Source organism: Suncus etruscus (assembly GCF_024139225.1).
Source record: "Suncus etruscus isolate mSunEtr1 chromosome X unlocalized genomic scaffold, mSunEtr1.pri.cur SUPER_X_unloc_4, whole genome shotgun sequence".
NCBI lineage: Eukaryota > Metazoa > Chordata > Mammalia > Eulipotyphla > Soricidae > Suncus > Suncus etruscus.
The window spans coordinates 712817-732751 of NW_026060324.1; the positions used below are offsets into that span (position 1 = coordinate 712817).

Sequence of the window (19935 nt, forward strand, 5' to 3'; positions counted from 1 at the left end):
TTTTTTAGGGTCACACCTGGCAGTGCTCAGGGATTACTCCTGGCTCTGTGGTCAGAAATCGTTCTTGGCAGGTTCAGGGGACCACATGGGATGCAGGGATTCGAACCACCAACCTGCGCGCAAGGAAAACACTTTCCCTCCATGCTATCTCTCCGGCCCCCGAGTCACACTTTTTCTAGAGACTGTTGTTGCAGAAATGGCTTTGTGTATACCCTCAATACTGTGGCCACATTAGCAAGGTGGGTTATTGCTGATGTCGAGGAAGGGAGGGTCCTCTGCTTTCCTTCTGATCTCTGACCGAAGCTCGCAAACACGACCTGAAAACAAGGGGCTTCTTCCATTGTGTTTCATCTGTAGTTTTATGAGATGTGACCGTACACTGAAGCCTTGCCCACACTTCCTGCAACATAGGGCACACAATATACACAAAATAAACTCGTGTGTATCCTCTGATGTCTGGTGAGATATAAACTCGCACTAAAGCTTCGTCCACAATTCCCCAGACACAGGGCTTCTCCCCCTTGGTGTGTCCTCTGGTGTGTGACATAAATGGTGCAATTGAAGTCTCGCCTACACTCTCCGCAAACATGGGTCTTCTCTCATGTGTTGGATGAGTTGATATTTCACCGAAGCCTTGCCTACTCGACACACCTGGGGTTTCTCCCGTTTCCACTTGTGTATGATAAAACGCCTCTAACTAAAGCTTTGTAATTTTGACTTCAAACTGGAGCCTCAACCACAATCCCTGCAAGTCTGTGGTTTCTCGCCTGTGTGTCCTCAAGTCACAGACGGATTAGTCCAGACACTAAGGAATCTTCTGGGGTTTTTTGAAAGGTGGGTACAGTGGCTGTGGGGGATAGAGGTCATAAACTCAAATTGGGGCGGAGCTTTGTTCCATTTATTCAAAGGAAAGGTGGAATATTTACTCTGGATTTCTTTTTTTTATGGGTCACACCTGGCAGCACTCAGGGGTTACTCCTGGCTCCATGCTCAGAAATCAGTCCTGGCAGGCTCTGTGGACCAAATGGGATGCTGGGATTCAAACCACCGTCCTTCTACTTCTAAGGCACCACTGTGCTATCTCTCCGGCCTCTACCCTGGATTTCTTGACAAGTCATAATTTTCTTTTTTGTTTTTGGGCCACACCCAGTGTTGCTCAGGGGTTACTCCTGGCTGTCTGCTCAGAAATAGCTCCTGGCAGGCACGGGGGGAACATATGGGACACCAGGATTCGATCCAACCACCTTTGGTACTGGATCGGCTGCTTGCAAGGCAAACACCGCTCTGCTATCTCTCCGGGCCCATAATTTTCTTTTTCTTTATTTTTAAACATAGAACCATGTCATCAGCACTCATTGAGAACTTGATTTCTTTCTTTCCTTTTTAATTTTATTTATTTATTTGGTTTTTGGGTCACATCCAGCAGCACTCAGGGGTTACTCCTAGGTCTATGCTCAGAAATCGCTCCTGGCAGGGTTGAAGGACCCTATGGGATGCTGGAATTTGAACCACCGTCCTTCCGCATGCAAGGCAAATGCCCTACCTCCATACTATCTCTCTAGCCCTGACAAGTCATGATTTTCAGACAAAACTAATTTACCAAAAAAGGCAAAGGGGCTAATATTGTTCAGACATATTTCTGATTCAGGGCAGTTTTATTCTTTTTTTTTTTGGTGTTTGGTTTTTGGGTCACACCCGGCAGTGCTCAGGGGTTGCTCCTGGCTCTACTCTCAGAAATTGCTCCTGACAGGTTCAGGGGACCATATGAGATGCCAGGATATAAACCACCCTCCTTTAGCATGCAAGGCAAATGCCATACCTCCATGCCATCTCTCCGGCTTACATTGAGAACTTGTTAACCTTTGATATGAATACACGAAGGCTAACAGCAAAGTTAGATTTCAGAGTAATTGTTCTGTAAGACTAAATCGAAAATACTTGAATCTATGCAAATGTCCCTAATAAGCTGTGTTTATAAATCTGAGTATTCTTTAAAATGTCACCTGAGGGGCTGGAGAGATAGCATGGATGTAAAGCGTTTGCCTTGCACGCAGAAGGACGGTGGTTCGAATGCTGGCATCCCCATATGGTCCCCCCGAGCCTGCCAGGAGCGATTTCTGAGCGTAGAGCCAGGAATAACCCCTGAGCTGCCGGGTGTGACCCCCCCCAAAAAAAAACCAAAAAGAAATGTCAGCTGAAGTCATGTCTCCGTTTTTATGCTGTATCCCCTTTTATCCTAAATGTCTCATGGATAGACAATCAAGGCTTTTCAGGGTCCGAATGCCTGAGTACAAACTTTCTTCCTTACATGTGCTATTTTCCAAATGCCCTCTGTGAATACAGGCAGCTTTGAAAAAAAACCTGCTTTGGGTCCTAAATGGAATGCTAGGGATCTAATCAAGGTCCATCCTAGATTAGCGATATGAAAGGAAAATGTCCTGTGGCTCTGGTTTTAACATGCATGCTTTTTACATCTCTCTTCCCCGCTACACACCCCTCGTTAACAGCTCTGTTCCCTTTATAGCTTAAATGTTGATTTCCAAGAATCCTATGTACAACTAAAGTGTGAGATTTTGCTGCACAAAAGATGTATATGATGAGTGATTAACTATAAGAAATATGGTATCAACTCAATTAGAAACTTCATGCCCCAAATGTAGGGCATTGGACCACAGGGCCAAACAAATGTTGATGCAGGCAATAACGCACACAATCTTAACGGTGTAGCACAAGATGAGGAACTCCCACATATAATACAGCTTCTAACTTAAAGGTAAGTCATGGAGAATACCTGAGTTATTGCAAAGCAAAACACAAATATACAAAAGGCTTTATTTACCAGGAGATATATTTCATGCAAATAAATCCTCTTAAACATAAGAATTCTGCCTAAGCCTCGGAATCAATTTATTAAGAATGCAACATGCTGATCAGAAATACTTAATCAGGGACAGATTCTTTAGTGTGTTGAAATATGACCTCTGACTGAAGCCTCGCCCACATTCCCTACAAACATGGGCTTTTCCCCTGAATGTGTCCTCTGGTGTTTGATGAGACTTGACCTATCTCTGAAGCCTCGACCACATGTCCCACAAGCATGGGGCTTCACTTATGAGACTTGACCTAAGACTGAAGCCTCGCCCACATTCCCTACAAACATGGGGGTTCTCCCCTGTGAGTCCTATGGTGTTTGATAAGAGTTGTGCTATTGCTGAAGCCTCGCCCACATTCCCTACAAACATGAGGCTTCTCTCCCGTATGTGTCCTCTGGTGTGTGATGAGATTTGACCTCTGACTAAAGCCTCGCCCACATTCCCTACAAACATGGGGCTTCTCTCCTGTGTGTATCCTTTGGTGTTTGATGAGATGTGACCTCTGACTGAAGCCTCGCCCACACTCCCCACAAACATGGGGCTTCTCTCCTGTATGTGTCCTCTGGTGTCTGACGAGCTTTGACCTCTGACTGAAGCCTCGCCCACACTCCCCACAAGCATGGGGCTTCTCTCCTGTGTGTATCCTTTGGTGTATGAAGAGACTTGACCTACGACTGAAGCCTCGCCCACATTCCCTACAAACATGGGGCTTCTCTCCTGTATGTGTCCTCTGGTGTCTGATGAGATTTGAACTCTGACTAAAGCCACGCCCACATTCCCTACAAATATGGGGCTTCTCTCCTGTGTGTATTCTTTGGTGTGTGATGAGAAGTGACCTATGACTGAAGCCTCGCCCACATTCCCTACAAACATGGGGCTTCTCTCCAGTGTGTGACCTACGGTGTGCCATGAGACTTGACCTCTCCCTGAAATCTCGCCCACACTGCCCACAAACAAGGGGCTTCTCTCCTGTGTGTATCCTTTGGTGTATGATGAGATGTGACCTACGACTGAAGCCTCGCCCACATTCCCTACAAACATGGGGCTTCTCTCCTGTATGTGTCCTCTGGTGTCTCATGAGATTTGAACTCTGACTGAAGCCTCGCCCACATTCCCTACAAACATTGGACTTCTCTCCACTGTGCGTCTTCGGCTGTATGATAAGTTTTGACTTTTGACTAAAGCCTTGCCCACACTCCCTCAAATCATGAGGCTTCTCTTCTGTGTGTGCCTTCTGGTGTATCACATTTGATACAAGAGTGAAATCTTTTCTAGGCTTCACATTCTTATCTCTTAAAAATCTTTTTATTCCTAATCCTTGACCTACCTTACCTGTGTCCTCTGTATTTAATATATGCCAGGTGTAATTTTTTTCCTCGTTTGAAATCTCATATTTAATAGAGCTCCCTATTTGACTGTCACATAATCTAGATAACGCTGTTGACATTTTTTTATGTAAAGGTATGGAACATTCTTCTTGCTTTTGACTTTCAAGTATATCATTACTAGTTTTGTCATTGTAAGTATTTGAATGCTTTTGCCATTGGTTCTGATTCCGAGGATAGGAGTTCTCTGATGAAGCTTGCTCTCTTGGCAATGCTCCTGGGACTATCCAAGAGGGATGAATTGGGTTCATGTGACTAAGGAAGTTCTGATTGGAGAAAGTCCGTGACCAGAAGGGACATGGATAGATTTCTGGCTTCGGTTCTGCTGAAAGAAGAATTTGGTCAGAGTAGAATTGACAAGGCTTTCTGGACCATACCTCTATCTCCTGCTAAATTCTGTTCTCATGGCTTTCCTTATTTTATGGATAAAGCAAGATAAGACTTCATATTCTTCAATATTTTAATTTCTTTTTTTGGAATTAGAAGGTATACGCAGAGGGGCCGGGCGGTGGCGCTGGAGGTAAGGTGCCTGCCTTACCTGCGCTAGCCTAGGACGGACCGCGGTTCAATCCCCCGGCGTCCCATATGGTACCCCAAGAAGCCAGGAGCAACTTCTGAGCGCATATCCAGGAGTAACCCCTGAGCGTCACAAGGGTGTGGCCCAAAAACCAAAAAAAAAAAAAAAGAAGGTATACGCAAAGTTGCCCACAACTTATTCCTTGCTCTGGGATATGGGATCACTCCCTGTATGCTGGTACCTAACAGTATTTATTTTTGCATCCACACCGCCATTTTCCCTAACAGTATGTTTTATCTTACCATTTATGATTATTCTAACTTGTAAAGTTAACAAACTCCATATTCAAAATCTTTTATTAGTTTTTGGGCTCAGCATTAAGGGCTGTGAATGGGAGCAAGACAGATCCTGCACCAATGATCTGGGAGCAGGACGCCCCAGTCCAGGGCCCCCTTTCACACAGGCCCACAATGTTCTACTCCCAATCCATGACTTGCTCCCAAGAACATCATCCCACACTCACCTGCAAACATGCCTCTTGGCAGCCTCTCCAGGATTCCATCCTCCAGCCAGGAGATCAGCAAAGGTTTCACCTTGCAATGCCCTGCCAAGAAGAGTATTTTCTGGGGTTAGATAATGGGAAACGGACTGAAGCCTGTGCATGAGTCTGAGATTCTATTGAAAGCTGACAAACCAAGGAACAGAGGAAGAATCTGTGCTCTCAGTATGCATTTTGATATTGCACAGATGAGATCAGGATAAAATGAAATCAAGCGTGTAATGGAGGGGGCCGGATAGGTAGCATGGAGGTAAGGCGTTTGCATTTCATAAAGAAGGTCAGTGATCCAAATGCTGGCATCCCATAGGGTCACCTGAGCTTCTCAGGAGCGGATTTCTGAGTATAGAGCCAGGAATAATCCCTGAATGCTGCTGGGTGTGACCCAAAATCAAAAGAAAAAAGAAACATTGAGGGGGCTGTATTATACAGCGGAGGATGAGTGAGCTGTTGCCTCAAATGCATTTTACCTGTGTCCCTCAGGTAGTCAGCAATGAATGAAAACCCAGGAATCAAAGCAAATGCTGCCAAAATACATGGAAGTTTCTGGTACTGAGCACCAACTGTCCTGCAACCAATTTCATCAGGTCCCTGTCTGAGTAGGGAGACTGACCCTTCGATCCCTCCCACAAACTCTTCATTCCCCAATCTTTCACATGCCAGTGCTGTTGTGTGTGGATAATTCAATTTAGATCATGTATTTCCAGGCATACTGGACCTACCATTTCTTTCTCCTGAAATATGTAATAGCTTAAAACCCGGTTGAGCAAATGTAGAAATTACTTTGAAATATTATTTATCATAATCAGATAACCTCATTTGTTTAGGGAAAAAAGCAGGTATACCTCTAGACACATTTTATACAATCAGTTCAATAGATCAATTTCTTAAACATCCTGAAACTCCATTAAAATCCATTAAAAGAAAAATGAGAAACTATGGAAGACTCCTGAGCTAGGAATAGGGAGAGAAATTCTGGCAAATTTCCAAATCCACCAATATGCCTGGACCTTACAGATGAGGATCAAAAGTAAACACTTAATGTTTTAGCAATGAAATAAAGAAGTTACTAGCCAGCAAACTAAGAAATCTAAAGCTGGGAAGAAAAAATAAAAAATAACATAACGCTGGACAAGTCAACCAACACAAAGATCTCTTTTGGAAAATGAGACTCCATACAAATGAAACTGAAGGACTGAAAAACATGTCAGCAAACCACTATGGCTAGAATTACAAGGTAGAAAATCACATTGACAAACTTGAAGACAAATTACAAACCAGAGCTGATTAATGAAGTCAAGAAAGAAAGGAGAGCTGCGGGGGGCGAGGAGCGGTGGCACAAGCGATAGGGTATTTGCCTTGCAAGTGCCTATCCTAGAAGGAACTGTGGTTCGATCCCCCAATGTCCCACGTGGTCAAACAAAGCTGGAGCGATTTCTGAGTTTCGAAACAGGAGTAATTCCACAGCGATGCCGGGTATGACAAAAAAACAAAAAGAAAAAAAAAGAAAAAAAGAAAAAAAAGATAGGGCCAAGGAGAAATTGGTAAGAAAGTAGTAAAGAAATTTCCCTTGCAAGTGGTTGACCCAGGATCCACAGTGGTTCAAATCCCATATGGTCCCCTGTACCTACCAGAAGTGATTACTTAGCAGAGAGCAGAGGTAACTCCAGAGTGCTGCTGGGTGTGGTACAAAATCCAAACAGAGAGAGACAGAGAAAAAGCAGTGCAACAAATTGAAGGGTACTTAATGAACAAAGAGAAGAGAAATAATCTCCAATTTATAGGAATACCAGATGAGAGGAAAATGGGAAAAGAGAAGCACAAGGAGTTATAGCAGATAACTTTCCTACTCTCTCAAAAGAGACTTATATACAAATGAAGTGGGAAAAAGAGAGCTAAACAAAAGAGATCCCCAAGAGAACACAAACAATACATATATTGATCCAAACAACAAAAATAAACAGTGACATAGATTGAACCTTTAAAGCAGTTAAGAAAAAACATTTTAAGTAGAAAGGAAGGACATAGGAAACAAATCATATCCAATTTCAAATAATTCAAACAAGAAATGGAAGATTGACCTAATTTCTATTGAATAAGATAAGTTTTCAGAGGCCAGAGCAGTGGGACTAGAGGGAAGGCGTGTGCCTTGCAAGTACTAGCCTAGGACGGACCACGGTTTGACCCCTGGCGTCCATATGATCCTCAAAAGCCAGGAGCAATTTGTTTTCTTTCTTTTTTTCTTTTTTGCTAATTAGTCATTTTGTTACTTTGTTTCTGAACATTCAATCGTTTCAGGTAGAAATTAGCATCTAAATTGGTATGTTTCTACAGAGGTGACAATTTTAAACATAAAATGAAGTAATAAAGGAATTACAAGAAATATTGCTGAGAAATAATAATATTTATATATTCAAACTTTTAAAAAGAGGAGCCAGAGAGATAACACAGCAGTAGACATTTGCCTTGTGCACGGCCAAACCAGGACAGATGCTGGTTTGATTCTCGGCAGCCCATATGGTCCCCTGAGCCTGCCAGGACTGATTTCTGAGAAATATTTATTTTTATTTTTTACCACAGTGGATTAAAAATCTTTCTCAGTAATATTTTACGTAGTGACATTCATTGAATCAGGGGATTCCCAACAACAATGCTGTCCTCCATCCACACCAGCATGCATCCCATATCCCCCTCCTTTGCCCCCCAGGCTGCTAGTTTGGGTGGTCTCTTCTGTGTATAGCTTGTTGTAGATTACGTATCGACTCTGTTGTCATTGGCTTTGGTGTATAAGTCTGATCATTTTTTATTTCTACTTGATGTTCATACGACTGTTTGATCTTGGTACCCTCCATTATTTCTCCTTCAATATGTGAGTTAGAATAAGGTGGTTCAAGTATGGTTCCGTTAGAAAGAAAAAAGAAAAAAGGGGAAGCCAAAAATCAAATAAGTAAAAAGTGGGAGGAGTCCTTCTAGAGGGTATAAATATCAATTTAAGAGAAAAAAAAGAGAAAAAGGAAAAATATTACAAGAATACAAAATAGTAAAAAAACAAAACAAACAAAAAAAAAAACAACCCAATAAAGACAACAACCAAACAATAACTGTGGTCCCGATATAAAAACCAGGCAAAAGTCAAAACAAACAACAACAACAAAAAAAACCCATCAACAACAATAACAAAAACATTTAATTTGTGCCTTTTTTTTGAATAGATACAGTAAATATTCGGAAGATTAGAAAGGGTGACCAGCACTAGCCTAGGACGGACCACAGTTCGATCCCCCAGTGTCCTATATTGTCTCCAAGCCAGGAGCGACTCTGAACGCATAGCCAGGAGTAATACATGAGCGTTACTGGGTGTGACCCAAAAACCAAAAAAAAAAAAAAAAGAATTACACCAAATACTCTGTCAGATTTCAAGATTGACTGTACACAAAATATGTGGAGAAAAATCTAACATCTGGTGACTAAATAACATGCTGGTCAACAACAGATGGACCAAAAAAGAAATAAAGAAATAAAGATTCCTGGAAACATATGATAATAAAGAAAAAATTGCCAAAATCTATGACACACAACAAAAAGCAGTAATCAGTGTGTAATTCATAGCAACAAAGGCCTATATTGGAAAGAAAAAAAGCCAAATTGTAGAACCTAATGGGAGAATTTTTATACTATGTTTCACGAAAATAAAATATCCTCTGAAAATAAGGCCTATTAATAGGTTTCCTACAGGCTGAAATATAAGGCATCCCCCAAAATAAGCACCCATAGTCTCTGTCTTGGAGTGAAAATGAATATACCATAAACTGGTTGGTAGGGCCACCCTGCCTGGCCTCTTGCAGCCAGTGACGTAATGGAGGGTTATGACACTGTACCTGTGCAGATATTGAGATCTCTAGATACAGAGGTCTGATTTTATCAACCAGGAAGGAGCAGAAGCCTTCCAAACACCACAAAAGCACCTAGGGGAGAAGTAAATGAACCTGAACAAAGTTTATAGTTAATCCCATGACAATATACTCCAAGGGTGGAGAAACCCCATATCTCTTAGGCCAAGTGATTTCCTTTTCAAATGACCACAATATTTACTGTGTCATTGCAGGAGGAAAAAAAAGGCAAAAAGCACAAAACATTATATTATTTTTTATATATATTATTTTTTTAAATACACATTTTTTAATTATTTTTTATCTTTATTTACCTATCTACTTCTTGTCGATTTCCTTGTTTTGGTGTGGTTATTGAAGTTGTTGTCCCCAATTATATTTATCTTTATTCCTTCTTTTCTTTTCTTTCTTTATATGCCCTGCCATGTTTTTTATCTCAAGACCATGGCAATTTTTTGGTGCTTTTCATTGTTATTGTTGGAGTGCTCACTGGATATTTGACACTTCTGTAATGTTGGGGTGTTTCACCTTATATTTCTCCTTTGTCTCTCTCTTTTTTTCCCTTTTGTGTTTTTTTTGGGGGGCCACACCCGGCGGTACTCTGGGGTTACTCCTGGCTGTCTGTTCAGAAATAGCTCCTGGCAGGCACGGGGGACCATATGGGACACCGGGATTCGAACCAACCACCTTTGGTTCTGCATTGGCTGTTTGCAAGGCAAACGCCACTATGCTATCTCTCCGGGCCCTCCTTTGTCTCTCAAACCGATGATGAGAGCTTCTAGAAGGATTCCACCCATTTTCAACATATTAGAGTTTTACCCCACTTTGTTATTTTTCTCTTCTTCAAACAAAAACACATAACTTGAACAATCTAGTCCTGCCTCCCAGTTAGAGGGGGAAATAAGGGAGACACCAAGCCCAAACAGGTGCAAGACTAATAAGTAATAAACTAAGTACAGAGGGGACCACATTTTCTAGCAGCCCTGGGGGTGAGGGAGGAGGATTTGGGAGGTAGGACGAAAACAGAGACCTCAACACGGCATTGTCAACACTAGACAGGTCAACCAGACTGAAACCCAACAAGAATATACTAGACCTGAGGAGAGAAATGGAAGAAAGAGGCCTAGTAGATATATACAGGACACTCCACCCCCAGAAGCCTGGATACACATTTTTCTCTAATGTACATGGGACATTCTCCAGGATAGACTACATGTTAGCACATAAAACATACCTCCATAATATCAAGAGGATGGAAATTTTGCAGGCTGCCTTTGCTGACCACAAAGCCCTGAAATTATATATGAATTACAAAGGGACACAGAAGAAAAATTTTAACACCTGGAAGTTAAATAGCCTCATACTGAATAATCAGTGGGTCCGAGATGAAATCAAAGAGGAAATCAAAACCTTCCTGAAAACAAATGACAATGGAGACACAAACTATCAGAACCTATGGGACACAGCAAAAGCAGTACTGAGAGGAAAATTTATAGCTTTGCAAGCACACATTAGGAAAGAAGAAGGGGCATACCTGAATAGCTCAATGACGCAGCTCATTGAATTAGAAAGCGCTCAACAAAAGGATCCAAAAATAGGGAGGCAGAAGGAAATAACAAAGCTGAGAGCAGAAATTAATGAAATGGAAACCCGAAAAACCATCCAAAAGATCAACGAAAGCAGAAGTTGGTTCTTTGAAAAAATAAACAAGATTGATAGACCACTGGCAAAACTAACAAAGAAAGAAAGAAAGAGAGAGAAACTTGATAACTCATATTAGGAATGAAAAAGGAGAGATCACTACTGATATGGTAGAGATTCAAAGGGTAATCAGAAACTACTTTGAGAAACTCTATGCCACTAAATATGAAAACCTGGAAGAAATGGATAAATTCTTGGAATCTTATAATCTTCCACGACTGAATGAAGAGGATGTAGCATATCTAAGCACACCATTACTATTGAGGAAATTAAGAAAGTAATCAAATGTCTGCCCAAAAACAAAAGCCCAGGCCCAGATGAATTTACTAATGAATTCTTTCAAACATTTCAAGAGGAACTACTACCAATCCTGGCAAGACTCTTCCATGAAATTGAAAAAACAGGAAAACTTCCAAATAGCTTTTATGAAGCCAACATCACCTTGATACCTAAACCAGACAGAAATGCTACGAAAAAAGAAAATTACAGACCAATATCGCCGATGAATGCAGATGCAAAGATCTTCAACAAAATTCTGGCAAATAGGATTCAATGCCTTATTAAGAAGATCATCCACTACGATCAAGTAGGTTTCATTCCAGGAATGCAAGGCTGGTTTAACATCCATAAATCTATCAACATAATACACAACATCAACAGCAAGAAAAATAAAAATCACATGATCATATCAATCGACGCAGAGAATGCATTTGACAAGGTCCAACACCCATTCTTGATCAAAACTCTCAGCAAGATGGGAATGGAAGGAACCTTTCTCAATATAGTTAAGGTCATCTACCACAAGCCAGAGGCAAATATTGTCCTCAATGGAGAAAAACTGAAAGCCTTTCCTCTAAATTCTGGCACAAGACAAGGCTGTCCTCTCTCACCACTCCTATTCAACATAGCATTGGAAGTACTCGCTATAGCAATTAGGCAAGAAAAAGATATCAAGGGAATCCAGATAGGAAAGGAAAACTCAAGATCTCTCTGTTTGCAGATGACATGATACTCTACTTAGAAAACCCCAAAGACTCTGCCAAAAAGCTTCTAGAAATAATAGACTCATATAGCAAGGTGGCAGGCTACAAAATTAACACACAAAAATCAATGGCCTTTCTATACACCAATACTAATAAGGAAGAAATGGACATTAAGAAAACAACTCCAGGGGCCGGGCGGTGGCGCTAGAGGTAAGGTGCCTGCCTTGCCTGCGCTAGCCTAGGATGGACCGCGGTTCGATCCCCCGGCGTCCCATATGGTCCCCCAAGCCAGGAGCGACTTCTGAGCGCATAGCCAGGAGTAACCCCTGAGTGTTACCGGGTGTGGCCCAAAAACCAAAAAAAAAAAAAAAAGAAAACAACTCCATTCACTATAGTGTCACACAAACTCATATATCTTGGAATCAACTTGACTAAAAATGTGAAGGACCTATACAAAGAAAACTATAAAACTCTGCTCCAAGAAATAAGAGAGGACACACGGAAATGGAAGCACATACCCTGATCATGGATTGGCAGGATTAACATCATTAAAATGGCAATACTCCCCAAAGCACTGTACAGATTTAATGCGATCCCCCTAAAGATACCCATGACTTTCTTCAAAGAAGTGGATCAGGCACTTTTGAAATTTATTTGGAACAATAAACACCTGAGAATAGCTAAAGCAATCATTGGGAAAAAGAATATGGGAGGAATTACTTTCCCCAACTTTAAACGTTACTACAAAGCAATAGTTATCAAAACAGCATGGTATTGGAATAAGGACAGGCCCTCAGATCAGTGGAATAAGCTTGAATACTCGGAGAATGTTCCCCAGACATACAATCACCTAATTTTTGATAAAGGAGCAAAAAATCCTAAATGGAACAAAGAAAGCCTCTTCAACAAGTGGTGTTGCCGCAACTGGGTAGCCACTTGCAAAAAATTGAACTTAGACCCCCAGCTAACATCATGTACGAAGGTAAACTCCAAATGGATTAAAGACCTCGATATCAGACCCAAAACCTTAAGATATATAGAACAACACGTAGGTAAAACACTCCAGGACATTGAGGCTAAAGGCATCTTCAAGGAAGAAACTGCACTCTCCAAGCAAGTGAAAGCAGAAATCAACAGATGGGAATATATTAAGTTGAGAAGCTTCTGCACCTCAAAGGAAATAGTGCCTAAGATACAAGAGCCACCCACTGAGTGGGAGAAACTATTCACCCAATACCCATCAGATAAAGGGCTAATCTCCAAAATATACAAGGCACTGACAGAACTTTACAAGAAAAAAACATCTAATCCCATCAAAAATGGGGAGAAGAAATGAACAGACACATTGACAAAGAAGAAATACAGATGGCCAAAAGACACATGAAAAAGTGCTCCACATCACTAATCATCAGGGAGATGCAAATCAAAACAACGATGAGATACCACCTCACACCACAGAGAATGGCACACATCACAAAGAATGAGAATAAACAGTGTTGGCGGGGATGTGGGGAGAAAGGAACTCTTATCCACTGCTGGTGGGAATGCCGTCTAGTTCAACCTTTATGGAAAGCAATATGGAGATTCCTCCAAAAACTGGAAATCGTGCTCCCATACGATCCAGCTATACCACTCCTAGGAATATACCCTAGGAACACAAAAATACAATACAAAGACCCCTTCCTTACACCTATATTCATTGCAGCACTATTTACCATAGCAAGACTCTGGAAACAACCAAGATGCCCTTCAACAGACGAATGGCTAAAGAAACTGTGGTACATATACACAATGGAATATTATGCAGCTGTCAGGAGAGATTAAGTCATGAAATTTTCCTATACATGGATGTACACGGAATCTATTATGCTGAGTGAAATAAATCAGAGAGAGAGAGAAAAACGCAGAATAGTCTCACTGATCTATGGGTTTTAAGAAAAATGAAAGACATTCTTGCAATAATAATTTTCAGACACAAAAGAGAAAAGAGCTGGAAGTTCCAGCTCACCTCAGGAAGCTCACCACAAAGAGTGATGAGTTTAGTTAGATAAAGAACTACATTGTGAACTGTCCTAATAATGAGAATGTATGAGGGAAATTGAGAACCTGTTTAGAGTACAGGCGGGGGTAGGGTGGGGAGGAGGGAGACTTGGGACATTGGTGATGGGAATGTTGCACTGGTGATGGGTGGTGTTCTTTATATGACTGAAACCCAAACACAATCATGTATGTAATCAAGATGTTTCAAAAAAAAAAGATGACAAAAGTTATATGATATGCCCTACCATGTTAAAATAAAAATAATATGTATTCTGACAGGGCAAACAAATCTAGAAAAGGGATGTGGAATGTAAAAAAGAAAACCATCATTTTCATAATGATGCTAATAGTTGTACCTCCTAATGTCATCCATGCACTTTGCATATAAGAAAAAAAAAGTATAAAGCTACAAAAAAAGCAGTGCCTATCACCACAATACACAAGTATATAATCTGACATTTGAAAATAATACATGAAGCAAAAAGTCAAGGTAAATTATTTTTAATTGAGAAAGAGGAGATGGAGAAAAGGTAAAAAAAAAAAAAAAGATCATATACTAGGACCAAGTAGGTTTAATCCCAGGAATGCAAGGATGGTTTAACATCCGTATATCTATCAACATCATACACAACATCAACAACCAGAAAAATAAAAATCACATGATCATATCAATAGACGCCAAGAAAGCATTTGATAAGGTCCAACACCCTTTCTTGATCAAATCTCTCACCAAGACAGGAATGGAAGGAACCTTTCTCAATCTAATTGAAGCCATCTACCACAAGCCAATGGCAAATATTATCCTCAATGTAGAAAAAATAAAAGCCTTTCCTCTAAATTCGGGTACAAGACAAGGCTGTCTGCTCTTACCACTCCTCTTCAACATAGTACTGGAAGTTCTTGCTATAGCGATCAGGCAAGAAAAAGATATCAAGGAAATCCAGATAGAAAAGAAAGTAGTCGGGCCGGGCGGTGGCGCTAAAGGTAAGGTGCCTGCCTTGCCAGCGCTAGCCTTGGATGGACCGCGGTTCGATCCCCCGGTGTCCCATATGGTCCCCCAAGCCAGGAGCAACTTCTGAGCACATAGCCAGGAGTAACCCCTGAGCGTTACCGGGTGTGGCCCAAAAACCAAAAAAAAAAAAAAAAAAAAAAAGAAAAGAAAGTAGTCAAGCTCTCATTGTTTGCAGATGACATGATACTCTACTTAGAAAACACTAAAGACTACGAAAAAGCTTCTAGAAACAGTAGACTCATATAGCAAGGTGGCAGGCTACAAAATCAAAACAGAGAAATCAATGGCCTTTTATACACCAAATGATAGGGAAGAGAAGGAAGTCATGAAGGCAATCCCATTCACATCAGTGCCACAGAAACTTAAATATCATGGACTAACTTGACCAAAGATGTGAAGGACCTATACAAAGAAAACTGTAAGCCCTGCTCCAAGAAATTAGACAGGACACACGGAAATGGAAACACATACCCTGCTCATGAATTGGCAGGATTAACATAATTAAAATGGCAATATTCCCCAAAGCATTATACAGATTTAATGCGATCCCCTTAAAAATATCCATGACAATCTTCAAAGAAGTGGATCTAACACTTATGAAGTTCATCTGAAACAATAAACACCCTCGAATAGCTAAAGCACTCCTAGGGAAAAGAACGATGGGAGGCATTACTTTCCCCAACTTTAAACTGTACTACAAAGCAATAGTTATCAAAACAGCATGGTATTGGAATAAAGACAGACCCTCAGATCAGTGGAATAGGCTTGAGTTCTCAGGCATTGTTCTCCAGACATAAAATTACCTAATTTTTGACAAAGGAGCAAGAAATCCTAAGTGGAGCAGGGAAAACCTCTTCAACAAGTGGTGCTGGCAGAACTGGTTAGCCACTTGCAAAAAAGAGAACATACACCCCCAGTTAACATCATGTACGAAGGTAAAATTCAAATGGATTAAAGACCTTGATATCAGACCTGATACCATAAGGTATATAGAACAACACTTCGGTAAAACAGTCCATGACATTGAGACTAAAGGCATCTTCAAGGAGGAAACTGCACTTTCCAAACAAGTGGAAGCAGAGATCAACGGATGGGAATACATTAAACTGAGAAGCTTCTGCACCTCAAAAGAAATAGTGCCCAGGATACAAAAGTTACCCCACCTAGTGGGAGAAAATATTCAGGGACAGATCCTGGCTTCCAGCTCTCTATCCATCCCTTCTTGAGCTGGAGGCTATCTCTAGCAGCATGGGGTTTGGAGAGACCCCATGTGGAAGGCCTTCTCCTTAACTTGGGTGCGCTGGAAGCCTTGATAGGCCCCCAGCCTTCCCCTCTTCTGCCGCCGGCCTCCAGGCCTTCTGGGTTTCAGCCCAGGAGGCCAGCAATGCTGGATCTTAACTTGGTGTGTGCTGAGATTTGCTGGGTTGCGCTAAGTTTGTCACTGGCAATTTCTGACCAGTCTACATATGGAAAACTTCTCATAATTAAAAATAACAAAAATAAAAGAAAAAGAAATAGTGCCCAGGATACAAGAGTTACCCACCGAGTGGGAGAAACTAGTCACCCAATACCCATCAGATAAGGGGCTAATATCCAAAATATATAGGGCACTGACAGAACTTTACAAGAAAAAAAAATCTAATTCCAGCAAAAAATGGGGAGAAGAAATGAACAGACGCTTTAATAAAAAAGAAATACAAATGGCCAAAAGGCACATGAAAAATGCTCATCACTAAACATTAGGGAGATGCAAATCAAAACAATGATGAGATACCATCTCACACAACAGAAATTGGCACACATCAAAAAGAATGAGAACAATCAGTGCTGGCGGGGATGTGGAAAGAAAGGAACTCTTATCCACTAGTCCAGCCTCTATGGAAAGTGATATGGAGATTCCTCCAAAATCTGGAAATTGAGCTCCCATTCGACCCAGCTATTCCACTCCTAGGGATATACCGTAAGAACACAAGAATAAAATACAAAACCCCTTCCTCACACCTATATTTCTTGCAGCACTATTCACAATAGACAGGCTCTGGAAATAACCAAGATGCCCTTCAACAGATGAATGGCTAAAGAAACGATGGTACATATACACAATAGAATATTATGCAGCCGTCAGGAGAGATGAAGTCATGAAATTTTCCTACAAATGGATGTACATGGAATCTATCATGCTGAGTGAAATAAGTCAGAGGGAGAGAAAGAGATGCACAATAGTCTCACTCATCTATTGGTTTTAAGAAGGATAAGTCATTTTTGCAACAATCCTGAGACAATGAGAGAAAGGCTAGAACTTCCAGCTCACTTCATGAAGCTCACCCCAAAGAGTGGTGAGTGCAGTTATATAAATATCTGCACAGAGAACTACCATAATCATGTGAATGAATGAGGGAACTTGAAAGCCTGTCTGGAGTACAGGTGGGGGTGGGGCGGGATGGAGGGAGATTGGGGACATTGGTGTAGGGAATGTTGCACTGTGAAGGAGTGTTCTTTACATAACTGAAAGCTAATCACAATCATATATGTAAACATGATGTTTAAATAAAGAAAAAGTTTCGAAAAACAAAAGAAGAAACAATGCAACGCATTCAAACTTCCGGAGAAAGTAAAAAAAAAAGAATATAGAGAGAAATCCTGGCAAATGTCCAAGTCCACCATTATGCATGAACCTTATAGAGGAGAATCTAAAATAAACACTTAATGTTTTAGCAAAGAAATAGAGGTTACTAGCCAGCAAACTTTAAGTAATTTAAAGCTGGGAATAATAAAAGAAAAAAAGTAATTTAAAGCTGGACAGTTCAACCAACTCAAAGAACTCTTTTGGAAAATGAGACTCCATACAACTGAAATTGAAGGACTGAAAAACATGTCATCAAACCACCATGGCTAGAATTACAAGGTAGAAAATCGCATTGAAAGTCTTGAAGACAAATTACAAACCAGAGCTGATTACGGAAGTCAAAAAAGAAAGGAGAGCTGAATGGGAGCGGTGGCTCAAGTAGTAGTGCAAATTCCTTGCAAGCACCGAACCTAGGCAGGGCAGTGGTTCGATCCCAGGTGTGCCATATGGTCAATCAAAACTGAAACAATTTTTGAGCATCATCGGGTGTGCCATTTTAAAAATAAAAGGAAAAGAAGGAAGGAAGGAAGGAAGGAAGGAAGGAAGGAAGGAAGGAAGGAAGGAAGGAAGGAAGGAAGGAAGGAAGGAAGGAAGGAAGGAAGGAAGGAAGGAAAAGAAGGAGGAAATGAGGGAGGGAGTGTCAGGAGAGATACTGTGAGCAATGGTAGGATACTCACATAGCAGGTGACTAATTCAGGAGATCATGGCTCAATATCTAGCAACCCATCTGGTTTCCTAAGTCTACTAGGAGGGATTTCTGAGTACAGAACTTGGAGTAACCCCAGAACACTGTCAGGTGTGACCCCAAAATCAAACAAAAAAAAGATAGGGCTAGATAGATAGCATAGTGGTAAGATATTTTTTTTGCAAGTTGTGGACCGAGGCCCATTGGTGGTTCAAATCCTGGGATTCCATTTGGTGCCCCACGGCTGCCAGGAGTGATTTCTTAACAGAGAGCAAGTGTATCCCCCTGAGGGCTGCCAAGAAGAGAGAAAACAGTTGAACAAAATGTAGGGTGCTTAATTAACAAAGAGAAAGAATCTCCGATATATAGGAATATCAGATGAGAGGAAAATGGGAAAAGAGAAGAATTAGGTATAAGGTAGATAATAGCACCTAACTTTGCTACTCTCTGAAAAGAGGCTCCTGTACAAATCTAAGTGCAATAAAGATAGCTAAACAAAACTGCCTGACAGAACATGAAAAGACATATTAGTCCAAACAAACAAAAAACAGAGATCAAATCTTTAAAGCAGTACGAAGTAAGGAAGAAGCACCTTAAGTACAAAGAAAGGACATATGAATCAAAACTGATCTCCCATTTGAAACAATACAGGGAAGAAAAAGGAGGAATGACATCAATTCTACTAAATAAGAGAAACTTTCAACCTAGCAATCACTATCATGTGAACCTATTATTTCTATGGGAGGGAGGGTCAAAAACATTCTCAAACAAGAAATACCCCTCAGAATATAGTGCTAAACAAACCAATTCTCTTTTTGTTTTAATTTTATGGAACACTTCACAAATTTGCATGTCATCCTTGAGCAGGGTCCATGTTAATCTACTCTTCCAATTTTAGTATATGTGCTGCTGAAGGGAGCACATAACAAACTCATTCTAAATGAATTACTCAAGTAACAATGACATAAACCAAATCCCCAATTGTAAGAATAGTCCTACCAATAGAATTGCAAAATAGCCTTTTCTGTCAAAGGTTTCCTTAAATGTCAATGAACTAAAGTCTCCCATGAGAAGGCAGAGTAGTGGGTTGATTCAGGAAATAAAATCCTGTCACCTGATGCCTGCAGAAAATACAATTCAAAGTTCAGGATAGACACAGCCTCAAAGGAAAAGGATGGAATACAATGATACAAGCTCTTGGAAAACAAAAAAGGCTGAGATAGTCATATTTATAGCAGACCAAATTGCATGCAATCTCAAGAAAGTATTTAAAGACAAAGATGAGCACTAATTATTGATCCAAGGAGCAACAGACCAAGAAGTACTAACCCTGATCAACTTTCATGCATCAAACACAGAGCCAGCAATATATCTAAGGCTTTTGCTCACAAACCTAAAGAAACATAAATGGAAATGTGATATAATGGGAGATTTCTGCATTCCATTATTGCCAATACAGGTCCTTAAAGTTTTTAAACACGGGGCCAGTTCACTGTCTCTCAGACCATTGGAGTGTCTGATTATAGTAAAAACAAAACTTATGAACGAATTCTTATGTACACTGCATATATCTTATTTTGAAATGAAGAAACAAAACAGACACTAATACAATATGTGGACCGTGGGCCATAGTCAGAGGACCACTGGGTGTGACAGTAACAGATATA

At 40.7% G+C, this 19935-nt stretch overlaps 1 pseudogene; it reads right to left on the reverse strand.

Moving 5' to 3' along the window:
- Positions 1 to 19090: 19090 nt before the first annotated feature.
- Positions 19091 to 19190, reverse strand: LOC126000635 (uncharacterized; annotated as a pseudogene).
- Between the last annotated feature and the right edge of the window lie 745 nt (positions 19191 to 19935).